Source organism: Alligator sinensis, unplaced genomic scaffold, assembly GCF_000455745.1.
Source record: "Alligator sinensis unplaced genomic scaffold, ASM45574v1 scaffold575_1, whole genome shotgun sequence".
Taxonomy (NCBI): Eukaryota; Metazoa; Chordata; order Crocodylia; family Alligatoridae; genus Alligator; species Alligator sinensis.
This window is the reverse complement of record NW_005842051.1, coordinates 908,837-929,253: the sequence shown is the minus strand read 5'-3', so window position 1 is coordinate 929,253 and position 20,417 is coordinate 908,837.

Here is a 20,417-nt window from a genome sequence, read left to right as displayed (position 1 = left end):
ATGAAAGTATCCTTGGAAAGCTATAGAAGCACATATATTTCTTATTTTATTCTTGTTCTGTTTTCTTCTTCTTTTTCTGATAGCAGACATTATTCAATCATATTGTTTGTAATGCTGGAATGTGAAAAATAGTATCAAAACTTCTATACCATTGTCACTACCTCTATTCTATACCTATAGCTACAGAAGTTGTTGCCTATTCAATAGACGTTCATTTTTAGCTTTTTTCCACACAACAGTTCAACAAGCAAAACTATTTTTGGTGTAATAGTAGCAATTAATTTAATGAAATGCATATATGTCAAATACATACATTCTATCAGCATAAACGCTATACTAAGTCTCTACTTTTTCTTCATGCCTACCTTCTGCAGTAACTTCTTATGCTATAAATCTATAGTAACGTTAGTTATTGATAGGTACTTTAAAACGGTAAGTCATTCTGTGAACCCTGGGAGGATTAAAAGGGTTCAAATGTATGAGTGTTTAATTTGCCAGTCTGTTTCATAGGCTTTATGTGCTACAACAGTAAGGGGTTCATTGTAGTACAGAACACCTGATAAAGTTAACAGATTGCCCATAACAAGCCGACCGCTTCTATTTCATTCAAAGAACTACTCTAGCTTTCAGTAGGGGCACTAAGAACAAGTCAATTATTTCTTTAATTTTTACAAATGAAGAGATTATTATTTTGAATAAAAAATGAAAAACTCCCAGTGTGCAAAAATATTTAAGAGACAACAAAAAATAATTGCAAAAAATGAGTCCCCTTATTTAACATCAGTGAGCTTGCATTAATTTAATAATTAGTATGTCCTACTTGTTAACTGTAACAGAATAACTGCCTGTTTTCACTTTGTTTTATGTCTTTTCTCATTATCATAATGGATACCATTAAATATCCAATCCTATTTTAAGCTAATTTGCATCAGGCTTAATGTGATTTGGAACCTTTAAGGATTATGGATATATTTTGTTTCTCATTAGGTTCTGACAATCAAAATGTGCAAGAAAGGATTGCTATTACCATATCAGTATTTTCAGTTGTATTCATACCTCCATTCTTTTTTATTCTAAGGCAAGTACGGAAGCAGCTAAGAGCTTTATCAAATAAATTAAAACCTACTCCATGCTTGCAATTTCTAAGCAAGAATCATCAAGGCAAAGAAACAACATGTTCACTGAATATGTTCACATTGTTCAGTCTGTTTAGTAGAATCTCTCCTCCTCTAATTTTTTTTCAGGGCAATCATTGAACCAAAAGAAGAGCCCTTCTGGGAAATGATAAATTGTTTAAGTTTTCTTGTTTTATCCACTACTTCCTACTAACCCCTCACTCCTTTGGACAGCTGGTGATCTCTCAAAGAAATGCTATACTATGCAGGTCAAATTCTACTCTTAATTCTACCATAACAAATTCAAGACAATTTCTATTTTCAGTTACCCTGGTGCTGTCCCCAGTTAAGTGACAAAACAAGCAGTTTCTGAAGTATGGCTCACCCTCCACAGGGCTGATTCCAGATCATGCTTTTTTTGGGTGACAGATGTGAAAACAGTTCAATTTCTACATATCCTTTCATTATACTAATGTTAACTGCACTGACCCAGCCCTATTGAAATCAACTCTCTGAGACCAAGGAGTTATTTCTATCAATAACAAACTTTACATGATTCAAGTAAAATGAGTGATTAAAATGTATCTGTGAAGACCATCATTTTTCTTAACAGAGGATGACAGAATTATTTTTTCACTCTTGTTGCTGAAGCAACTTCCCTACTTTGAGGTACGCTCAGACTTTAAAGACAAATGCATTGAAGATGTTCTTATAAAATGAATCAACTTCAGCAGTCGTCTTTCTTGAAAATGCTAAAACCTCTGACCAAGGACTAAGTTGTTCTAATCAGGCCATTGTTAAAGGCATGTTGTAGCTGTTTTCTTTAAATCAGTTTCATTACTCAGCTCTATGATCTATGATGACTGTACCAGCTAGTAAAGTACAGTTCATCTTACATTAAAACGGTCCTTCTTTTGACAAGACAATACAATGTTCTAGGCCATGCAATGAAATATGTGTGTATACTTGTCGGTATAAATTTACTGGCAACAGTAATAAAGTATTCTATCATTCATTTTATTGCTGGAGAAATCATCTTTTCTTATTCATACTGACGTAGCATTTCCATCACTCCTTAAGAAAGACTTGGCAATACTTCAAATTGAGTGTTATTAGAAAATATCCTATTACTGCTCAGTAAATATATCACTTTCTTTTCCGTTATATTCACTGTTCTCCAAAGAGGGCTTTGCTTTGATTACACTGATCTACTCTAGAGTGAGAACAACCTACTTTCAAAATTTGCCTATCCACAAAATTGAGTGTTGTTCCCTACATGAATCTCTCATATACACACTCGCATTAAAATGGTATACACCATTACTTTGTCCTTACTCCCCAGTCTTAGCACCTCTATGTTCAGTCACCATAGCTCAGGCTTATAATTACATTTGTATTAAATAGACACTACCACTTACTGGAATTGTCAAACTCTTCTAGCTTTAATTTGTACAAATGCACATGGCATGCACTTTGTATATATAGTCATGATTAGAGAATACTATTCTTGAAGTACTTAATCAATGTTTTGATTTTTAAAGATTTTCATTATAATTAGAAGCACATTTAATCTATTGAATTAGGGATATGTGTGCCTTTTAGCAAACTCATATTCAAACCACACATGATCTAAAATTGCTCACTTAATTATAATCTGCCTGGCAACTGACTCCCCAGCCCAGCCCAGCCCAGCCCCTGGCTTGTTTACTTTTCATTCCATCCAGGAAGAGCACACACCAACTGCTGCAGCTTCCTGAGCCTGATGAAGGGTTTTTGAACCCGAAAGCTTGCTTAACAACTATTCTCCAACCATTTGGGTTGGTCTAATAAAAGATATCAAGTTCACCCAAGGAACCTTGTCACTTAATTCCAGCACTTTGGAATGCGAAGATGAATTTCCTCTAAAAATTCTTCTTCAGCTAATTAGGAGGACTATATGAATCTGCAAGAAAGGGTATGCAAAATTTGTGGTATAACTAAGACTTTTGAGGTAACATGCATGACCTTTTCTTTTAGTATTGCTGCCTTAATAATATGTTTGGTTAGTTTATAACCTATGGTCTTGATTCCCCTCAACTATTGCAGAGTATGATTTGTCAATCTGGCCTATATATCTTTTTCTGTAGGGCAGAGAGTTGAGGGAGTCTGATAAGGAAGAGCATAGTGCAAAAAGGAGTGGTGGCTATCTATATATACTTTCCATTCTGGGATTTCAATGTGTCTACTAAATTCATCTTTCTTAAGAACAATAAGCTACAAGACTTAGCTAGTTTTTCAACCTTTCCTTAGCATATTGATTTTGCTTTCAGGACCACAATTCATTTTAGACGTGCCACCCCGAGAATAACTTCTTCCCTAGACAAAGATAATAAACAAGGCATGGAGATCAATATCAATTAGCCTCTATTCTGAAATGAATAACAAATCAGTAAGCCATGTAACATAAACAAAGTGGAGAATCCATCCAGGACTTCTGAGAAGGTAGAACGGTTAAAGCAACTGTGGGAGAAAAATGAATGCTAATTGATTTATTTTCTCTCCTTTCTCCTTTTCCTTTTTATGATTAACACCTGCGTACTTATTTTTGTTCTTTCACTTTGTATCAATAATTCACAAGGAGCATTGCAACATGATCTCACAAGGTCCCTTCCAGCTCTAAACTCCTGTGAATAGGCTTCTATTTAGATAAGGGTTGATCCTGAAAATCTTACAATAGAATAGTGTAGGTAATTTTTCTATGTTTAGGTTATGTGATCTGTGTAGACCTTGTGTTTAGAGAATGCTTAGGAACTTGTATACCTTCCTCTTTGAGTAAATAATGCCTCACCCATTTAATGATATGCAGGCGAGCCCTCAGATAGCACTGAATTTGAACTGAGGAGAATACCCGTGATCGTCACCTCAAAAATTTCAAAAAGGCTTTCACTCAACAAGGATGCTCCTCCAGTGAGATACTTCATAGTAGAAAAAATGCTGCAGTACAGTAGGAAAACCCCCATGAATCTCACACCACTGGTTATGACATAGCATCCCTTCCTGGAACCTATATAGAAAATACTCAAACAATTGTAACCCATACTAGAAGAAGACCCAATTCTTAATGAAATCTTCCCAGAAGCACCCATCCTAGCTTTCAAAACAAGCACCCTAGCTTTCAAACAACCTCACTAACCAGAAACAAGCTTCCTATGGCCCAAAACACACCAAATGGATCTAGACTATGCCATGACAAAAAATGTTAAACCTCCTAACATATCTCTACCACCCCCACAATTGCTACACCCCACAACAGAATTATCAGCATTCCTGGATCTTACATCTGCCCCTCCAGAAACATAATACACTGCAGCCAATGCACCAAATGCCCTGATGGGAAATATGTAGAAGAGACCAAACAACAACTGCGTATCAGAATGAATGTACGCTGGAAATCTATCAAAGACAAGAACACCCGATTACCTGTGGGAGCACATTTCTCACAAGAAAACCACTCTTTCTCCAATCTCTTAGTTTTAATCCTCAAAAGGAATTGACAAAAAGACGAGCCTACCAACTTTACTTCATCAACCTACTGGATACAAAAAATCATGGACTAAATACAGACATTGCATTTATGACACATTATAACCTGCCTAACATCTGACTCCCCAGGTACCTCTCCACATTTTACCAGCTACACTCATTCCCCTCTCCCCCTCCTTCCCAGCCTGTCTCTCACCCGCTGACACCTCTATTTACCTCTTCACTGAGTGGCTTTCTTGCATTCATACCAGCCTCTGACTTCTTTACTACTCATTCCATCCAGGAAGGACACAGACAAACTGCAGATGCTTCCTTAGCCTGGTGGAGGATATTTGTACCCAAAAGCTTGTAAAGAAGAAATTTTCCAACTGTTTGAGTTGGTCTAATAAAAGATACCAGATTTACCCAAAGAACCATGTCATACATTTTTATTCATTCAAGTAAAATAATAATAAAAACAAGAATGATAAGACTTATGTTCAGCTGAGAGTTTTTGAAGGATCGGATAAATCCGATGTATTTTAAACATATATAGAACAACAGAATAGAAGGGTATGCTGTTGATTTGTCAACACTGCAGTACTTCAGCAGATAAGCAAGACCTAGTAAAAAGGACAAAAAAAAAATCCATTAATTATTATGGTACCCAAGACACAAAACAAAACCAGCCTGATTTCAAGAACCTTGAGTATACTTTCTTATGGACTGGATTAATTATAGGAAGCAAAGGGCAACAGTTTCAGGAAGCGAAACTTTAGGCTTTCTTACAGTGTCACAGCAGTAAATTAATGCCATCAAGAACTCACACTGATATAATCACATCTAGCTTGGTACTTCAAGTATTGTGCAAATTACCTTGTATGGCTTATCATTAAGTGTAAAAAGAGAAGATGATTCTTATTAAGGTTATAGGTTAAATTTGAAGAATTTATGAAAATAGGAATCAGGAAGGTGCTAAAAAGAGCCAGGTTTCACTGTGGTTATATTATTCCAATTTGTTTTTCAGAGAGAGAGTTATCCTGCACACTTCTGACTTAAGAAATAAAATGGATTTGAGCAAAAAGACAAAAGAAGGGGTAAGGGAGAAACTTTAAATAAGAAAATCTGTCTGTTTCAGATAAGAAACTCCTGGCATTATAGGACAATACAACTGTATATCTGAATAAACATAAAAACAAGGATCAGGGTTGATTTAAAATCTTTTTGAATCTTGCTTTGTCACCATTTACAAGAGCAGAAAGATACAAGAGGAATTTAACTCAAAAACAAACAGAAAACACGGGCAAAGTAAACAATCACATCAGATAGATCATCTGAAAACAGTGTCTTTCAGCCAGTCTTTGATTGCCTCATTATTCCACGTGTAAATTCAGTTTTGAAAAAGCTTCATTTAGCATCACTCTGGTGTATTAAAGAAAATTAAATTTAGAAAAACCTAACCCTTACTGCAATTCTCCTTTTTATTAAATCTCCCGTCTTTTTTTATATATAATTAATATATATTGAAAATGCAGATTAAAATGCGCAGAGTTATTTTGGGACTAAAATATATGGGTCTCAGTAAAGGTAGTTACAGCAAAAGTATTTAGAAAAGTTTATATCCTATTATTTAAGTATAAATAAAATATAAGATTCGATTTACTCTCCAGTCCTTTCACACTGCTGCTTCTAACGTATTACAAAACATTATACATTACTTAAACATTTTCACTTCCGGTAAAAATAGTGAAAATTTTGTTGCTATGGTTAAGTGATTTTTTTCCTGCTTTTTATGTTATTTAAGATAAAAGCTAAGAAGTGTTTTACAATATTTTCAGGATTTTACATTTTTTATTATTTTCTTCGGTATTTTTGATTGATTAAAAAAAAAGAAATTACATTTTGAAAACTGGTAATAAATTCTGGAAAAAGAAGACAGGAAATAGTTTACTTTTGGAGCAGCTCTAGTTATTATTTTTGAGTGACTAAAAATCCATATACCACCTGTATCCAGAGGCATATCTAGGATTTTGAAAATGTACAATGCTGATTGTATGGTGCATCATCACATATAACCACACTTTTTTTTTCCAGGTAAACTAGAGGTTTTACTAATATGCTAGGGGGCTGGGGCTATATTAGCTATATCATTCAGATTAAGATGAAATGGGGAGAGCTTGGAGAAAGGTACCCCAGCTGAACTTGATTGTGTCTGGGTTTTGTTTTATATTGCAATTTGGGCTGTGAGGCCTGGGAGTGGCTGAAAGGGAGGAAAGGAGTCTACTGAAGCTTCCCCACACAGGGGCTTAGATTATTGTTGAACTGGTGAACCATAACTAGGCTGTCTGAGCCAGAGAGATAGTGAAGGGCAGGGCATTTGGGACCACCATTCTGGTTCCTTGTAGGCAAATATACAGTGTTGGCACTGGATTTATGACCTAGATACTTTGTTCTGGGCGCACCCAAACTCTCAGTCCAACCACAATCTTTCCATCAATAATTGGTGAATTTTATTGATACACAGTGATAGCAGGTAAGAATGATGCAAACAATTCTATATCTACCAGTCCTATAGCTGTCATCAGAGTCAAAGTATGTCTGGCCAGTACGTAAGCTTTACTCTGAGGTTCTCTTGAATGTCAGATGTCATCAGCCTAGAGATTGGAGGCTGAGGCCTGCCTCTTTCCTCCCCCCACCTCCCCAGTGGGGTGGGTGAAACTGGCTGGTGGTAGGCACTGTGTATATGGCGGCCTCGGATTCCCCTCTCGGGGACCCTTTGTTGCTCTGAAATCTCTCCTTTTGTATCCTTTTTCTCTTTCTGATGACTCTTCATCTCTGGCCGTTGTTGACTGGTCTCTCTGTGGTTGTCATACTGTCCATATTCTGTCTTGTCAGCATATTCCTTTGTTTCACAAACCCATCACATGCACACATCCTAATCTGGGCTTTTTCTGGGCCCCTTAATTTGGTCTGTACCCCCAAAATTAGAAATCCCAGGGGATCTTTACATGGGCACTGTGACCTGGTGCTACCTTATCTCATGTTATGGAACAGTGTGGTACATGTATTTCATTTCCCAGCCTCTGTGTCTGCTTGCTGCTTGCCTATCAGACACAGAGGGCCTTGAGGAAACTTTCACAAACAGGCTTTTTAGAAATCAATTAACCCTAGCCATTGCCCTGGACCATTGTTTTAATGCATATCTACCCACAAACCAATTCCCAAAAGGAAGGCTATAAATACCATTTTCTAGCTATCATAGAGTTACTAACAACAACAAAGGTGTAGCAGGCAAAGAGAGGGTAGCACCCAGTGTGAGACCAGAGTAGAAGGGGTAGGATTAGAGTGGCCACACAAAGGTGCCTTTCTCACCACAAGTGGCAGATCCTATTATGCACTGAAAGAAAAAGCATACAATATCATGTGATTCACAATCAAATAATGCCAGATGCTGCCATTCTGACTGTTGGAATTTTCCATATCACAAAAACGGGACATAGTATACCTGGCCACACTTCCTTAACTGAAGGCATATTCAGTTGGCTGGCTTTATATTCATTTTACCTAGTCTGGATGGAATAAAGACTCCTTATCAATGCTCAAATACAGTCCTTGAAACAATTTATGAGAATAACAATATAAGCAAAGCAAGAGCAAAGATTTTTTTACTCTGTACTATTTTCCTTTATTACCTAAAAAGCGGCTGTGAAATAATCATTTTATTTTAGCTGAGAACTGAGGAAAATAAGTTAATTAAGCAAGGTCAAATATTTTATAACAACTAAAGCAAACGGGTTACATTAAGAAGTTGCTTAGTTATGTTATGAGGAGGTCTGGTAGTTAACCCAGCAACTTAAAGTAGTTAAAGAAGTGCCATACTTTGAAAAAAAAAATAGCTTACACAAACTAAGGGCTGAAACCTGTGCTGTTGGTATGTCTTCCTAAAGCATTTTAAAATAATTTTTAGTCAGGCAGAAGGTGCCAGCATAAATTCACCAGGGGTTCCCACCCGCCATGCACCAGAGCACATACTCAAAATAGGTTCCTACAGTACCCTATGTGGACTAAAATAAACCCCTTCATCTATGGAGGTAAAGCCTGTGCTGCATTTTCATTTAAGTGGAAACTGTTTTGACTAACCCCCATCAAACAAATAACATTTATTTCCAAATTTTTCCACTCAGCAACGTCATATGTGACAGCTGCCATTTGGCTGATGCTAGTGCATGAACCAAGGACCTTCTGTGCTGAAACTGGTAAAGCTGCCACAATCTGAGCTAAAGGATGAAGCTATGTAACTTGCTTTATAACAGATTCACATCCTCTGGGTATCTAGATCAAAGGGGAGCAGGTGCAAAACACACTGACCAACAGCTTTCACAGGCAAACTTGTAAATAAAACTGATCAGAAGCAAATGCTAAAAAGAATTGTTAAAAATAACAACACAAAGAGAATGATCTCATTTTTTCACCTGTGATTTTATAGGTATAAATAACTGATGTGCAAATTAACTTATTTTGACATCTAAGTACATGATTTGCCAGGTTAATCATGTACTTTGATGTCTAAATTACCTAAATTGTTCCTAGAATTAATTGCATGAACAATGCGGAATGCCCCATTAAAGTAAGATTGTAAACACCTTCTATATGTTGAACACCCAAAGCAATCTGTACCTCTGTATTTTGGTCTTCTAGAAATGCTGAAGTGCATACACAACCATAATAAATTTGTGAAAATGTAGTGGCTATTTTGACATCTATAACCCTTCAAATAATTTTTTTTCTGCATCTCTGTTCTTTTACATAGCTAAGGTAAATGCAAAATGAAAATGTTAAACCATAAAAAACAGGAAAGGTGGCATAATTTGATTCAAATTAAAAATGGTTTCCAAAATATAGAAGGAAAATGCTGTTGCTAAGATGGTTACTTGCATTGCTTTAAGTGAAGTAAGTGAGCTGGATAAAATAGTTTTGCATAGTTTGTGAGAGTTCAAACGCCAGTAATTGACTGATTTATTTTTCCTGGTTAAGAAACAGCCAAAGAATATAGCCTGGTTGAGTTTTTCCATTGTGTAGCAAAATAGGGAAGAACACCAAATATGACAGGATAAGAGAAAATAGAAGATTACACTGAAGGGCAAGATTGGGAGTGTGTGTGGAATGATTGGGGCAACTCTTTGAAGCAAATTACATGAAATAAGATGCAAAAAATAGTCATTTCCTGAAGATGGTACACTTGATTCTGAGTTTACTTATCGCTTCTTGGCCTCTTCAAGGCTCAGATCATGTGCTATGGTAGCTTCATTTGATTCAGTGGGATTACTCCTGATTCTCACTGGAGAGAGAAGAATCAGAATCATATCCAAGGCACAGCAGAAACCTTAAAAAGGCTAGTGTCTCCACTGCCTGGCACTTTTTCAGGTCCAAGCTAAGTATTAAATGTTGATATTATGATGCAGTGCCAGTAACTACTTAGGGTGCAAACTTACTAAGTATGTGGCCCAAAGAATTATCAAGGTCCTGGCTCAGCTAAGCACTTGAGCATGTCTAATTTTTAACTGAAGTCAATAGCACAACTCATATACTTAAAGTTCAGCACATGCTTAAGTGCTCTGCTAAATCACAGCCTAATGAATTAGAATTCATTGCTATAAAGAAATCTGTGGCTTGAGCAAAGGGACTTAGATCAAAATATACTTATAACAGTTGAAAGACTGAAATTTCATAAGAGGATATAACATGAATCTAAGTAATTTTCAACAGAATTCAAATGGCAAAATATGAGATGTTTGTGCTTTTTTTTTTTAAGAGAGACTTCAAATGACAGATTTTGTGTTGAATTAATGCTTGGAATACAAAGGAAACTACTCACACAACAGACCTTATATTAGAAAAGGTTGTAGATGGAGCTGTCAGATGTGAGATTGTAAAGCATCAAGCAAAAGAGTAAAAATATGCCTAGTTCAAAAGGTAAACTCAGAGAAAGTAGAGTTTTTCATGGTGATAAACAAAGCTATTCAGACCACATATGCAGAAGAGCACACATTAGATGCACATACATGGAAAAAAATAGCTCTGACAATAAAACAACACTAGCTGTATGGGGCGGGGGTGGGGGGGCGTGGAGATGACAGGTGGGGCAGATTGAAATACTAATGAGAGGAAAAGAAACGAAACCCCCCCTGGCTTTTACCTCAAAAAGTGTTATTCATTCTTTTTTATGGGGAAGAGGAAGAAAAGATGTTAAGAACATATGAGAATATGACATACTCTCTGACAAAAAGCAGTACATAGCTCACTAGTATTTTGCTTCAGCTTGAAATGCTGTACTATAGACAGGGTTTCTTTAGTCTTGGGAAATTGTGTCCAGTATGAATAATTTTCAGTTACTGCCATTCAACATTTCACCTTCTGACCTGGAGTCCTCTGGTTTAATTCAGGTAAGTGCTTGACTTCAGTAAATAATTCATAACAAATAGTTTATATGTTATTTTTGCTTTCCCTCCTCCTCCCTTTTGAGTTAGTCATGACCATATTGTGGGATTTATTTTTATTCAAAATTATGTTCATCATTCTTAAAGAATAATCCTTAGTCTTCTGATCATATTTTACAATTTCAGTTATAGTATATCACTCATGTGCTACTGCTTTTGCAATGGGAAAGGGGAAGAATGAATATGCTAAATGTAGAGGGTTGGCATTTTGCCATTTGGTCTTTCCCCAGCAAACATAATATCAGCAGACATGGCCACAGAGAAGTGCACATGCCTAACCATGTAAAGAGTCCCATTGAAGCCTCAGGTTTAAGTGTATGAAAGAGCTATATCCTAGTAAATGTACTGAAATTAAAGATATTACAATAGAATATGCACATCAACATTCACAGGAGATACAGAAATCATTTATTATGTTTAGTGCTATTGTACCCATTCCCTGGAGGCATAACTTAAATAATTATGTTAGTATAATTTGTGCACTATTTATTTTGTGCAAAGTGAACCAGGCGATGACTATATTCAGTTTTGACCAGTCACCAAAACATTTTTGTTTTATTTGTTCACATCTAGGAAATGAACAATAAACTTAAGAGCATTTATATTGTCTGAACAGTGAAAAAGAAAAACGCTAGGTAGAGAAAAATATTTTATCACCAAGATAGGTAGTTTAGCTGTGTCATATGAGTAAATTTGTGTTGTATCATTTTAAATCCTTGTTTCTTCCATGAAAACCATACACTCTCATATTCTATGTATGTATATAGTATTGTATACTAGTATTTGGTCAGTTTCAGCATTAAAACACAGATTCCTTTCCTTGCTCTGTTCCTTTTATACTGATCATGCTGATGAAAATGGTGACGAAAATAGGGGAATCCCCTATGAGGCAGCCATTAGCACGGCTGATAGAACCCTATTCCACTTTCCACAGTCTAAGCATGATGAAACATGGCAAAGCAGGGGACCCGTTAAAAAACAAACAAACAAGGTAATAGCTCTTTAAATAGTTTTCAAGCCCTCTAGTGGTGCTTACTGTGTTTTACAGATTACCAGAACTGAACCATTGCAGCAGATCTTACAACTTGTGAATATTCAGTCATTATAGTTATGTGAACTCCACTTTGTCCATGGGGTCTGTTGATATGTTCATGGAGGGTTAGCAAAATGCTAACCCTCCATGCTTAGTGTGTCCACTCTTCCCCTTTTCCATCGCATCCAGACAAACTTAAATCAAAGTGGTACAGCCAAACAAAAACATGGAACATCAGGACAGGTCAACATGTTAACACTATGCAATTCTGTTTCAAAGGACACCGGTAACACATGTTAACAGTGTAATATCAGAGTGCTAGTCAAAATTTAAGGAGACGACCAAATGACAACACATTGATCAGATTGCTTGACAAAGAAAAGGAATGGAATCTGATAATAACTCATCCTTGTATAATATTTTGATAATCACCTCATCGGCCTGGGCTGCCATGCAGTATGTCGTTATAAAGTGCATCAAGAAAAAGTAGATCTCTTTTCCCCACCGTTAATAAATGTCCTTTAAAAAATGTTAGTAATGTTAACTATACCCTTTTCATGGTTCAAGCTTTATCTCAAAGGTTCTAGTGTGAATTGACTAAAAGATTCTAGTTCTCATATTCTCTAAAGTCCTTAAACTAAACCTTATTTTTTCATTGCTGTTGTAATAGACTACATGAAAAGTCCTGGATTTATTGTTGCAGTAGCTTCCACTAAGCAAGCCCCTTATTATGATGATCCTGTAATAGTTCATTGGGAAAGATCTATGAGAAAAATGCAGTCAGAGAACTGCGGCATACTTACTATTATTTATGTTTATTTGTCTTAAGGGGGCAGCAACAGCACACAGTGCACCTCAAAAGCTGCATTCATCTGCTCTTTCAGTGGATAAGATTAAGTGCAACTCTTCATATGATAGTAGAGCTTAATGGGATCTTGGTGATGTTTTCCGTATCAGGTCTTTATGAAAACAAAGTTCAGTGTTTCAGCCTGATAGCGTTCATTTTTTGACATGTGTTAAAGACATATACAATTTAATAGCATGTTGAAGTACTTGGTACATGTCACAGTAGTTTAGTTGGACAGGTATAAGGCTGCTGCTGCTGCAATCTGTGGCAGTGTATGCATGTTTTCACAAGCATAACTCATCTGGAATTGCTTTTTGTAGTCATTACCGAAGCCTAGGGGACATAATATGGAAATAATAGAATGCAAATTTACTCCAGCATCACTCTTTTAAAAAAGCCACAAGGTTTCTGTACTTTGACATATTGAATTTTAAATGACTAACATACAACATGGTTGATCTAATGCATTCTGAATCACTTTCACATTCTAGCTGAATATGATATTTAGTAGTCACTTGCATGACCAGACACACACAAATTTTGAAGCCAGCCAATAGACTTTGTAGGACAGTTTAACAGTGTCCACTTGATCTGCTTCATTTTTGCACCTTCTTGACGTCATACTCCAGTTATTGCATTAAGTTTCAGATTTGTACTCCCTTCTCTATAATGGGCAGTGAGTGACTAGAAGTCAGATAAGATGCTAATCCAGATCAAGGAAACTGAATCATTCTATTCAGAGACTGCTATTTGAGCATTTTAAAGGCTAAACTGATCTTAACAAGGTGTTTTTTTTTTTCTGTAAAGGTTTTGGCTACAAAATCATGAAATAAATTTAAATATGCTTGTTGTTCTTAATTAATTGCAAAGTTGAATCTGCATAGGAATATTGAATATAGAACTATATATGTTGGTGCCTACATCTCTATATCAGTAAAGAAATTACCTTTGATATTTTTCCCCTCCAGAGTATAGTTGTATACTATCCACAAATAGTAAAGGCTATGGGTAGTAAGGCCAATGTTAACTTGTTAATTGTTCAAAGACAATGTAACTTAGTGATCAATGGCAATTACATTAGAATTGCCGCATATGTTAAACTGAATCTTTTGAAAGGCTGGCATTTAATTGTTAAGAGCCATGTACCAAATTAATGGGGACATCAGATAAATTTAACATCCTTATGGCTTTCATTGACCCCAAAGGAGGTAATTTTGTTATCTGCAAAGGTGGTTTGTTCCTTTAATTTATATTTATGGTATGCAATTGCACACTTTGTATTGTGGTTTTTCTCCCTCTACAAAAAAGCAGCTTCAGTTATTCATCTCTCTGATTGTGATTTTGCATCAGGTAAACCTAGGCAGCAGGGAAGAATCCACTCTTTGAAAGAGTACATTGAATATCCTTTCAGTAACATACTGCATGAGTTCTTTCTTATAAAATGGCAGATGATACTATGAGCATGCAGACCCCAATAAAACAAAGGCAGAACAGTTATAGCTACATATCACATTGCACTTTGCGATAGTAATACTTTACAACACAAAGCAATACCACAGTGCAAGGAGGAGGAAAAATTTAGTAGAAGAAAAGGTATTCCAGCAGAAAACATCTTGAGCTATATTATAAAAAAAACAGTGGCCATGTCTACATATGCAGGCACGCACAGTTTGTGTGCCACAAACCACATGTGTGCATGTTAAACCATGAGCAGTGGCAAAATTTGCTACTGGGATTTCCTGGTAGCAAAAACAAGCCCCAATAAGAAAAGCAGGTCAAAGCACGTGAAAGTAGCACATGCCTGGACAAACCTAAAGATGGACATGCACCCAGACTAATGCAGAGTAGCATACTCCCCTATTTTGAGGCATGTTATGCCCCAGTCAGCCGCTGCGGCTGGCTGGGATGCGGTGTGCCTCAGCATGGGGGCTCTGCAGCATGCAGAGACAAGCAAGTAGGCAGTCCCAGGCTGCCTGCTTCCCTGCTCTGAATGCCTCAGTGCAGGGGCCCTGCTGTGAAGCCCCCACACTGAGGCATGTGGAGACATGGGACCCCCCTCACTGAGGCTCTGCAGTGTGTGGAGATGGGGGAGCAGGTACCCCTGAGCTGCCAGCTCCCCTGTCTCCATGTGCCACTCCCCAGCTGACTGGGGCACAGAGTGCCACAGTGTGGAAGCTGTCTGCCATCTAGCTCCAAGTTAAGCCACCCTGTGCCCCATCCAGCCCTTCCTGCAGGACATGGAGCCTGGATAGGAACAGGGAGGAGCTGGGCATGGGCAGTTTGCCTGAAGTGGGACAATTTGTCCTTCAACAAAGTGCAGACACAGGGGTGTGTGATGTAGTACAAAGTAGCAGCACACATTTGTGCTGCTACTATTTGTGATGCTGCAAGTTCATGCCCCTGCTCATCTGGACACAGCCAGTGGGGGCATCCACACAAGATGCTTTACTGCAGAGTTGACTAATTTGCTCCACAGTAAAGCATCACCATCTACATGTATGGCGCTATTAGGCTGGAATACTCTAATTGACTCCACTGTAAGATAGTACTGCCCGACACAAGTATTATCCTACAGCACAGTTATTTACTCCACCACAGTACACATGTAGATGGTGACTAGGGTTGGCTGGGGCATGAAGGTGCTATAGTGTAAGGTACTGTCTGCTAGCTAGCCCTGCACTGTAACACACTTGTGCCCCAGCCAGCCCCTCCACACCACATTGACCCAGGCTGGAGCAGCTCCAAGCAGGCAGGCTGACCCCGTATGCTCCCTGCCAACAGAGCCTACACTGCCCCAGCTCAACATGATGCAATCCTGTAAGCATGTGTAAATGCTGTGCCTGGGAGCAATACACTCCAAGAACTGTGCTGGAGTTTATTCAGGTGCACTAATTTCATGTGTAGATGCACCCAGTATCTACCGAAGTTCAGCAGCACATTAGACAGTTTTGTTTTGTTGTTTCATTCTAGAGCACTGTAAGATAAGAGGGGGCTTTTTCTGCAAGGTATCAAAAGCAGTCTACATGGCACATGGAACCATTAATAACCAGTGACTAAAGCTGGCTTTGAGAGTATCGTGCATCTCTCAGAGCCTGGTACTAAAACTCTTATTGTGTAACAAAAATGAGATACGTCTGCCTGCTAGCTAGAATATGGGCAGTAAGCACATGGTATCTATTACCATAAGGAGTTCTCTAAAGGCAATGCAAAGAAAAAAAAGAAAAGAAACAAAGGCCACAAAAATTGTAAAACAGCAAACTTGGTAAAGAGATTTTATGATTTGCATAGCAATAACAGGAAGGTTTCTGAGAAGTTTTATAAAATATATAGGAGTTTTAAGAAACAGGATAAGGACATATCATACACACTACACAGGTGATAACAAATGAGGGAATATCTGTTTAGAATGTTGTATTTCACTAGTGGATGGATGGAAACATGTTCTTCTGAATAGGACACTTTCTGGGAAGATGACTGCCTCCATCTGAACATGAGGACATGAATGAGAGAGTACAAACAGCTTCTTCCAACTCCCACTTTCTTCCTCTCAGCTCCCAGAAACCCTCCCATTTTTTCTGTTCCCACATCCCTGCCTATCTCACATATCATTCCAATGCATGACCAGTTTTCACCCTGTGCCCTCACCTCTTTACCTTGGCTCCACATGATGGTATATTCTGGTATTTAGAGTACTTCTGGGGAAGCAAGAAGGTGAGTAAGAAAAGTTAGGTTTGAGATCATGTGATATTTTAATGTTTATGATCCTGAGATTAATGCGATTTTTAAAGGTGGGTTTGTTTCAAATAATATTTTGGTTATTGCAAGGTAGAGTCAAAGTTGTTTTGGTTCCTCACCTGCACATTTCCATAGGCTTACCATGTTTAGTTCTCTTTTACAATTAACATTAATTACAACTTTCTTGGTTTTTAATGCTTGCTTTGGAGAGATTTACATAGTCATAATAACACTTTTACCTGTAATTTACTGATATGAACTCTCTAGAGTAACAAAACATTTATACCTAGGATTATTATATAGGTATGTGAGAGAAGGAGATTGATGCAGTGGCATGATAAATTACACCTTCACTATTAATGCTCTACTCCACAAAGACAATGCCTGAGATACTCTCAAAACTCACTTTTGGGAGTATGATTGATCTCTAATGTTCTCTTTCACTTCCTAACCCATCATCCCTCTCACTTTTTTCCCTTTCAAACTCCCTCTTTCTTTCCCCATCCCTCCTAGTTTTTTTTTTTCTGCTTTCTCCTCGAGTACTCCTATGATTTTAGACTGTCTTTGCTACTTTCCCTGTAATATTCTCTTCCAGCCTTCTTCACATCAAAGAGAAAAAGACTCAAGGAAATCCAGTTCAATAGCTCAATCATGTAATCACTATTCAGTATATTTAAAAAAAAATCACACTACAAAGTTTGTACAGTTTATCAAAACATCATCCACGTAATCCAGGGGTGAGCAAAATACGGCCATTGGGCTAATCTGACCCACCAGCTTGCAGCAGGTCCCTCTTCCCCACTTGGCCCATGTGTGGGGGGCAGCCTGTGCTGTGGCACATGCAGCTAGTTCTGCCATCCCCAACCATCCAGCATGGTGGCTTGACCTGTGTTCCTGGCAGTCTCAGTGGTGGCTCCTGGCTGCCACTGCTAGTGTCACTACTGATGCCAGACCTAGCCCTGCTGCTTGAGTACCCTGGCCCAACCACAAGGAGTGTCAGATGGAGCATGCAGGCTTGGTCTCTTTGGAAGACCTTTTACTCCTGTGGGTAGACCAGGCTCAGCCAAGTGAAACATACAGGGGTTGCGGGCAGGCAGGGAGAAGCAAACAGGAGTGGCACAGGTGGGGGCGGGGCTGGGATCATAGGGTGGTGATATTGCAGGGCTGGGGCCTGGGGCAGAGCCATAATCCACTACCTGCAAGATTGTGCAATGGGCATCGGTTCTGTGGGCAGGGTCATGCGACTAGTGAATCACGGTTCTACCCTGGGCCCTGGCTGGGCATTGCCACTGCCCCATGATCCCAGCTCCAGCCCTGGCCCCAGCCCTGCCCACCCATCTTCCTCCCAGCTGCCACTCCCTGCCCACCTACAAACCATCCAATCTTCCCAGCTGAGCACACCCTGCCCACGGGGGGTCCATGGAGACCCCAGGACTGGGGCTGGGGCTGGGATCATGGGACAGTGACCGCTCCAGGTTGGGGCTCAGGGCAGATCTGTGATCTGCTCCCAGGTCTACTAATCTACAACTTAGAAAGTTTTGGTGAGCTGTTGTGGGTAGGAGGGGTCAGGTGCACTGACCCAGCCTGCAACAGCTCAGCAAAACTCCCTAAGTGACCCTACAGTCCAAATAATTCCTGACCCATGACATAATCCTACAGCTATTAACACTTGTTCACAATCTACCAAGTCTACTATCCACCAAAGTCTTCCTGGACTTATTATGCTTTGCCTTTTCTTTGGTAGTGAACACTATTGGAGAACTTAGATGTAAGCGCACTAAGAAGCTTTAATTTGCAGCGAAGCTCTCCAATACCACCGAATTTGCACCGAGAATACCTGTAATTGCCACCTCACAAATCTCAATAGGACTTTCACCCAACAAGAATACTCCTCCAGAGAGAATGTACTTTTGAAAGAGCCACCCAGATACTATGCAAAGATTTTCTGCAGAACAAAAAGAAAATCCCTACAAATCGCAAACCATTAGTTATGACATACCATCCTTTCCTGGAACCTACACAGAAAATCCTCAAACAATTGCAAATCATACTAGAAGAAGACCCAATTCTTAGAGAGATCTTTCCAGAATCACCTATTCTAGCCTTCAAACACGCACCCAAAACTCATTAACCTCATCACCAGAAGCAAGCTACCTATGACCCAAACCATACCAAATGGATCCAGACCATGCAAGGACAAGAAATGCAAAACCTGCCAACACATCTCCACCACCCCTGCAATAATCACATCCCACAACAGAACCATCACCATTCCTGGATTTTACAGCTGCACCTCCAGAAATCTAAAATATCTCATCCAGTGCACCAAATGCCCTAATGGAAAATATGTAGGAAAAACCAAACAAGAACTGCGTACCAAAATGAACGCACACTGAAAATCCATCAAAGACAAAAATATCCAATTTCCTGTGGGTGCACACTTCTCACAAGACAATCACTCCCTCTGATCTCTCAGTCCTCATCCTTAAAGGGAATTTACAAAACACCTTTCGTAGATGAGCCTATGAGCTTCACTTCATAAATCTACTGGATCCAAAAAATTGTGGACTTAATATAGACATTGGATTTATGACACACTATAACCTGCCTGATGTCGTATTCACCAGGTACCTGCCTGAATTTACCATTTACACCCCCCACCCCTTTCCTTCCCTCCCCTCCTTCTATATCCATTGTCTTTCTAAGTTTTATCTATTTACTTTTTCACAGACTGCCTCCTTTCTACTTTGGAGAACTCAAAACTACAGCAGAGTCTCCCATGTTTACCTTTTACATTCCTTTACCCATTATTTTCCCCTCCCTTCTCTACCCCTTGTTTTCCAAACTTCCACCTATTTACATTTTCACCGACCTCCTGTCATACTTTTAGCTTCCTTTCTACCTTGGAGATACCAGAACAACAGCAGAGTCTCCCAATGACTGAAGAAGTATGCTTTTGCCTGAAAGCTTGCAAAGAACTTTTTAAAAACTGTTCAGTTGGTCTAATAAAAGATACCACATCTACCCAAAGAACCTTGCCTGCCTAAGCAAGCTACAGGAACTCTCTCTATATAGAATAATAAGGTGCGGGGAAGCCTACATTTAAATTTTCACTGGCAAAGTAAATATGAGAATGGTTTGTAATATGCCCATGATCACTATGAATGCCTCAGTTGACCTATCAGTCTGTGTGCTGTTATACAAGGGAATTGAGATGGTTAACTTCTGCCTGGACTGGAGCAGAGCAAGATGCAAGCATTTGAAAGTATCTGTATGAAATGGGACATCAGGAACTGAATAAGACAATTCACTTAAGCACTGGCACCTCAAAACAGGTATCAAACACACCTGCTTGGCTAAAAACAGGATAGTAGGAGAGAAAAAAAAATCTAGGAGAGGGGAAAGAGACCCCATTAAGGAGGATTCTATATTGCAATATGGTCCCAGTCAGGATTCAGTTTGCTACTGAACTTACGGAAGAAGGGTATCTGGACAAGGGTGTTTCTTTCTTGGGATAAGGATTCAGTTAAGGTCCTGTATGCTACTGATCACCCTCCAAAGAATACTAATATATCAGAGGCTGCTTTAAGGTAGCAAGGGTTGTATCCAGGATCAGCAGCAGTGGCAGAAGCAATAATACAAGCTTTAGCAAGTACTATATAAGCATCTGGCTGGGGTCATCTGACCTC